Source organism: Peromyscus eremicus, chromosome 8a (genome assembly GCF_949786415.1).
Source record: "Peromyscus eremicus chromosome 8a, PerEre_H2_v1, whole genome shotgun sequence".
In the NCBI taxonomy this organism is placed as follows: domain Eukaryota; kingdom Metazoa; phylum Chordata; class Mammalia; order Rodentia; family Cricetidae; genus Peromyscus; species Peromyscus eremicus.
In genome coordinates, this window is record NC_081423.1 from 52,050,243 (window position 1) to 52,057,068 (window position 6,826).

The 6,826-nt window shown below is 46.6% G+C and overlaps 1 non-coding gene across 1 annotated transcript; it reads left to right on the forward strand.

The window, feature by feature from the left end:
• Window positions 1-3,542: 3,542 nt before the first annotated feature.
• LOC131918103 (U6 spliceosomal RNA) lies at window positions 3,543-3,645 on the forward strand. The gene has a single exon (XR_009380850.1). It is a non-coding gene; the product is annotated as a U6 spliceosomal RNA (small nuclear RNA).
• The last annotated feature ends 3,181 nt before the right edge of the window (window positions 3,646-6,826 follow it).

Sequence of the window (6,826 nt, forward strand, 5' to 3'; positions counted from 1 at the left end):
AGGAGCAGCTGGCTCTCTAACCATTAAGCCTTCTCTCCTGGCTTGGAAAAACACTTGCAATTGTCTCACTGTATAGAAAGTCTAGCTTTAAACAGTGGCTGCTGTGATCCCACTACAGTGAGAATTGGATCATTTTCCTGGAGTAGTGTTGCATCAGTGCCGTTAGGTGATAGCTAACCTGTGGGTTGCAATATGTCTAGCAAACGGGGGTACATCAGAAATGTCAGCTGAGCTGGAGGCAAAAGGATTTTGAGGCTAGCCTGGGTCATATTAGCAAGATAAGTCCTCTGGCCCCCAAATCACAGTTCTTGAACCAAGTCTGGAGAGTTGGTGCCAGGTATCTTGAGGAATAGTGACTGGAACATCGAGTACACTGATTGAGTCCATAGCTGCAGCAGAGGTGGGCAGGGTCCGGCAGTGAGATGGCTGCTTGTCCAATTCCCAAGTCCTACTTCACCTGCGTTTGAAAGCTGGCAGCCTTGAGCAGGCATGGTTCCCCAAACTTTCTATCCCAGTACTGGGGAGGCAGAGGCAGGCAGGTCTTGTGAGTTTGACGACAGCCTGGTCTACAGAGCAAGTTCCTGGACAGCTAAGGCTGTTAGAGAAACCCTGTCTTGAAAAAACAAAAGTAAAGCTGGTAGCCTGGAACCCTGGGACATGTGAGTTAGCACAAGGAAATAGCCCAAACCCACTCTGGAATAAACAGGCTCCAATGTGCAGTTAAGACCATACCTAAACCTCAGGGATAAGTTGGGTTTCCTTGCAGGATGCTGGGTTAAATGCTTTATCAAAACCTGGTTGTGAGGAATGCTAGCATTTCCCCACTTTGAAACAGGGTCTCACTATGTGGCTCTGGTTGTATTTACATTTTTGTAAGAAAACAAGCCCCAGTAGCTTCACCCTAGTGAGCTGGGAAGTCAGGAAGGGAATTCTCAAAAGTAGTAGTTCGCTGCATCATTACCAAATTCATGTAAGCTATGCCTTTGACCATGACTTGAACACCTTTTGTACTCGGCGCTGCAGCCATGAGGGGTGCAGGTGGAGAGAATCCTGTAGGCTGTTGACATCTCAGCCAGTTGAGAGAATGTAAAACAGGGCTTCTGCAGTGGTGCAGGCCCTTCAGTGAAGAGAGGTGGTGGTGAGCTGGAGTTTTAGTGCTTCAGGAAGGTGGCTGATTTGGAAGCTCTGGAATGACGTTCCGAGACAGGAAGAGTCAAAGCCAAAAATGGGGAGGAGGGAGGGAGGGAGGGACTTGAGAACCAGTTCTTTGATCGCCTACCCCACCAGCCCAGATCACTCAGGAAAGCTGACTTACCAGGGCATAAGAAAACATACTGAGGACCGGGCAGTGGTGGTGCACACCTTTAATCCCAGCACTCGGGAGGTAGAGATAGTTGGATCTCTGATTTCAAAGCCAGCCTGGTCTACAGAGTGAGTCCCAGGACAGCTGGAGGTGTTGCATAGAGAAATCCTGTCTCAAGAAGAGAAAACCTCCTTAAGAAAACATACTTAAACCCTGTGGCTGGGGCTCAGTTGTAAGTGCTTGCAACATAAGCATTTGGACCCGACTTCAGGTCCCCAACACACTTGTAAAACGTTGGACATGGGGGCTAGAGAGATGGCTCAGCACTTAGGAACATTTCTTTGCAGAGGACCCAGCTTCAGTTCCCAACATCACTTGACAGCTCACAACTGTCTGAGCTCCAGTTTCTAAGGGATCCTGATGCCATCCTCTGGCCTCTGTGGGCACATAAAAACTTAAAAACACAAAAAACCACATTGGAGGCTGGGGAGTTGGCTCAGCAGTTAAGAGCATATATGTATATACTGCTCTTGCAGAGGACCTGAGTTCAGTTACCAGCACCCACATTCAGTAGCTCCCAACCTCTAACTCAAACTGTATTCTCATAGTGATATTCAGGAAGAATTGTGTGATCTGCTTGAAATACTTAAATGTAGGTCAGAATTGACTGGATCTTGGCTTGAATCTGCCTCTCATGTACACCTCAAGAATATAAAGTCATGTTGTATTTTTGGCACAGGTCAGTGCATTCCAGGAAGTGATTGATCATCATGGAAACAACAAGTCTCTGGAGCAAAACAAAAGTTGGCTTGAGGTCACTGCTCCACCAGAGAAGAGCAGAGTAAAGCCTAGTGTCGGTCACAATTCAGAATCAGATTGACTGTGATCCAGGCAAAGTAGCTCTACTGCTACGTTCTCAAGGCCTAGAAGAAAGTAGTCATGGAAGGTTTTTGGAGAGCTAGATGAATAAATGATTCTGCAAGTCAAGTATGCTGGCACAGGCCTTTAATCCCAGCACTCGGGAGGCAGAGGTAGGCAGATCTCTGAGTTCAAGGCCAGCCTGGTCTACAGAGTGAATTTCAGGACAGCCAGGGCCATACACAGAAACCCTGTATCAAAATAATGACTGATTGATTCTGCAGAGATGTGCACAGGGGAGAAAGAAGGATTTACAGCCTTTTATTCTCCGCATCTGTCTTCCAGATGTTCCAGAGCCCACTAGAAACTATTCTGATTGTCCTTCATGCTGGGTCCCTCCTCTTGGGGGACAATAACAGCCTACCTCAAAGAGAAGTAAGTTCACACATATGAGGGGACTTTACCCACCAACAGTGGCAGACCTTACCTTCTATGAAGAGTTGGAGACCTCTGCCTCCCAAGTGCTGGGATTAAAGGTGTGCACCCACCACCACCACCACTGGGCCTTTACCATCACTTTTTAAAAGATTTATTTTCTGTGTAGGGATGTTTGGTCTGTATGTGTGTGCGTGCACCATACATGCCTGGTGCCCGTGGAGGCCAAAGGAGGTTATCAGATCCTCTAGAACTGGAGTTAAAGATGGTCGTGAGGCACCATGTACTCTTAACTGCTGAGCAATCTCTCCAGCCCCTGCTGTTACCTTTTGGATGAGCCAATGCTATTGCGTATGAAGGGAAGCTGCATTATTTTTAGATAGGAAAGGACATCATTTCCCTGCTTGTTTTAGGGTCCAAAGTCTAGTTCTGTCCTGGGCCAGTAGGTCACATTCCATTCTCCTTCCAAGACATTGTCCTTTGTAATAATCTAGCAGGGTGTAGGAGGCCCGACTTACTGGGACTGTTACATCCCCTCCCTCGGGCTGACCTTCCACCTCCTGGTTGCTTCGCCGCCCCGGTGACACAGCCACCCACTGTGCTGGTGGGCGAGGGGCGCTGTGAACCACAGCACGGCTTTCTTTCCCAGGAGGTTTGCAGATGCAGACATCTCTTTCCTTGGCTTCATGCTGGCAGTGCAGAGGGGAAGTGGATCCCCCGACCCAAACAGCCTTCGACATATTATCGTATCTCAGTGTCAGGATTGAGATCACCCCACTGGTGCACCATAGGCTGTTCTCAGCTAGGAATATATTTTGTCCTCATGTTTTGTTTTTCAAAAAATATGCTGTTGTGCTAGGCATGGTGGTGAACACCTGGCATTCAGAAGGCGTGAGGATCACATGGATTCCAATTACTTGAAAGTTTCAAAAGATTGTGAGAGAGCTTGCTTCAGCAGCACACATACTACAGTTGGAATGATCCAGAAAAGAGCAGTGTGGTCCCTGTGCAAGGATGACACATACATTCATGAAGCATTCTATAGTTTTTCATTCTACTCTTTTAAGACTTATGGATAGGAGTGTTTGGTCTATATGTACATATGTGCACAGTGAGTGCCTGGTGCCCAAGGAGAAGAGGGCACTGGATCCCCTGGAACGGGAGTTTACAGATGGTTGTGAGCTGCCATGTGGGTGCTGGGACCGAACCCTGGTCCTCTCCAAGAGCATCTAATGCTCTTAACTACTATGTCACCTCTCCAGCTCCCATTCGTCCCTACAAATGTCCCTTTTTTATATCAGTAGGATTAGGACCATCCTAAATGACTTCATCTTGTAACCATCTTTAAAGATTTCTCTAATGATTTTTTTACACTCTTTGTGTGGAAGGGCACGCACACCTGCTGTGATGTGTGTGCATGTAGGGAGGTCAGAAGACAATTGTGGGAGTTGGTTCTCTCATTCTATCTTACTTTTCTACTGCTGTGAGGAGACACCATGACCAAGACAACTTATAAAAAATAAAGCTTTTAGTTGGGGGCTTGCTTACAGTTTCAGAGGGTAAGTCCATGACCATCATAGCAGGGAGCATGGCGGCATGCTGCAGTAGTAGCTGAGAGCTACATCTTTTTTTTTTTTGGTTTTCCGAGACAGGGTTTCTCTGTGTAGCTTTGCGCCTTTCCTGGAACTCACTTAGTAGCCCAGGCTGGCCTCGAACTCACAGAGATCCGCCTGCCTCTGCCTCCCGAGTGCTGGATTTAAAGGCATGCGCCACCACCGCCTGGCTGAGAACTTACATCTTATCCACAGGCACAAGGCAGAGATAAAGCTGACTGGGATGGTGTGGGTTTTTAGAACTTCAAAAGGTTAGATTCATGGGTACTAGGAGGTTAGGATTTCAGCATCATCATTTGAGGGATAGTTCAACTCTTAGCAGAACCACTGAGAATGCTGGGTGGTGGTGGGATTTAAGAGCAGTTAGAAGGCAACAGTTGTTTAAAAGTGGTGGGGGACTCAGAACAATCCCTCAGCCCAAATAACACTCTAAAAGGCAGACCTTTTGTCCTAACAGAAAACAGGTCGGATCCACCCCAGGTACACACATTCACGAGAGTCTCGATTCTGTACACGGGAAACAAGCGGCTTCAGAGGCACAGCTCCCAAATACCTGGGCAAGCAGACTCTTTGGGCTAGTTTCACTGTGGAAGGCGTTGTCTCTCCACGTGTGCACAAGGGGAGGGTTGCCATACCTTTCTGGGACTCTGTTCATTATGAGGATTTGCATGCTTAGTCTTTATAGAACTCAATTTGACTATAAAAAATGCAAAGTGAGCTGAGGAAGGAAGGTTTGGGGGTTTGGTTTTTCAAGACAGGGTTTCTCTGTGTAGCTTTGGAGCCTGTCCTGGAACTCACTTTGTAGATCAGGCTGGCCTCGAACTCACAGAGATCCACCTGGCTCTGCCTCCTGAGTGCTGGAATTAAAGGTGTGCGACATCACCACCTGGCTGATTTTTGTTTTTTAATGATGGAGTAAAGAACCTGTGACATTTTTCCTAAGCTTATGCTCTGGCTCAATTAAAGCAGGTAGATAACCTTGAATAAGTCCTGTCTTCTCTGTAAAAGGCATGATAATTGCTCCAAGTCTCGGGGCTATGATGGGAGGGTGATAAGTTTGGAAAGGGGCTGGGAGATGTCACTTCCTCCTCGTGACCAGCAAAACCATGGTAACGTCTTACTTCTCAACAGGAAAAGTAGCAAAGAAAGGAGGCAGGACAGTATGAGCCAGTCTGGGTCAGTCCTGTCTGGGCCCATGCCACTAGAGTGGCATTCAGTGCCCTTATGCCACAGTCCTGCCTGTTCACATGCCCAGCCGCTTACTAGGTCATAGGCTGACCCTTCAGGGTTGACTACACTGCCTTATTGCTCCTAAGAGAAGCACATAGGGCTCTCCTGCCCCCAGAGTTAAGGAATGCTTCGGAAAGAACTGGGCTTGCCTTTCAATGAACTGCTAGGCACAGGATGTGTGTTATTTTCCAGCAGGGTATCCCAGGCCTTGGGTAAATGTTTTATGGCAGGCAAGATGGCTCAGCAGGTAAAGGTGCTTGCTGTAAGCCTGACAATTTGAGCCCATGCCAAAGACTCACTTAAGTGTAAGCGGGAGCAGACGCCACAACATTGTCCTCTGACCTCCACACATATGCTGTGGCATGCATGTTCTTCCCTGCCCCACAATAACAATTTTCATTAAATTTTTAAAAGAACTATAGAAAGCCACACCACCACTAGCTGGTATGTTGTACTTAGTGCTCTCAAAGGTCAGCAGAGCATTTCCAACTGTTAAATGCAAAGACTCTTTCTCATTCTTTTTTTAAAGTTTTAAAACATTTTTAAAATTTCATTATTTTGCTGGGAGGTGATGGTGCTCGGCGTGCCTTTGATCCCAGCACTTGGGAGGCAGAGGCAGGCAGATCTCTGATTTTGAGGCCAGTCTGGTCTACAGAGAGAGTTCCAGGACAGCTGGGGCTATATATTAAAACCCTGTCTCAAAAAACAAAGAAACAACAACAAAAAAGAATCATTATTTTATGTATATGGGTATTTTACCTGCATGCATGTATGTCTGCATATTGTGTGTGAATGTAGAAGCCAGGAGATCCTTTGAAACTGGTTGTAAACTGCTATTTGGGTGATAGGAATCGAACCTGGGTCATCCGTGTTCCATAAAGCAGTCAGTGCTCTTAACCAATGAGCCATTTCTCCAGCCCCCCTCCCTGATTCCTCATCTGTTCCAATCCCTTTGCAAACGTCAACACCTGCTCCAGGATCTTGTTGCCTCCCATTATTAGTGAGTCTTCTGGACTGGAGCTCCCTCTGCTCAGACTAATAAAAATTAATATTATTGACCAGACCATGACTCATCTACAATACTAAGCACTTCAAACTAATTTCTAAAATTAAATCTTCAAAACCCTACCAAGTGTGATTAATCTGTAGAAATGAATGTAAATAGACGAGGTAATTTAAGAATTTAATTTCTCACTAGGTGGGGGTGGTGCACACCCTTAATCCCAGCACTTGGGAATCATAGGCAGGCAGATCTCTGTGAGTTTGAGGCCAGCCTGGTCTACAAAGTAAGTTCGGGACAGCCAGGGCTACACAGAGAAACCCTGTCTCGAAAAACCAGAACTCAATTCCCCTAAGGAAAATTAATAAGTAGCCCAAGATTCAAATG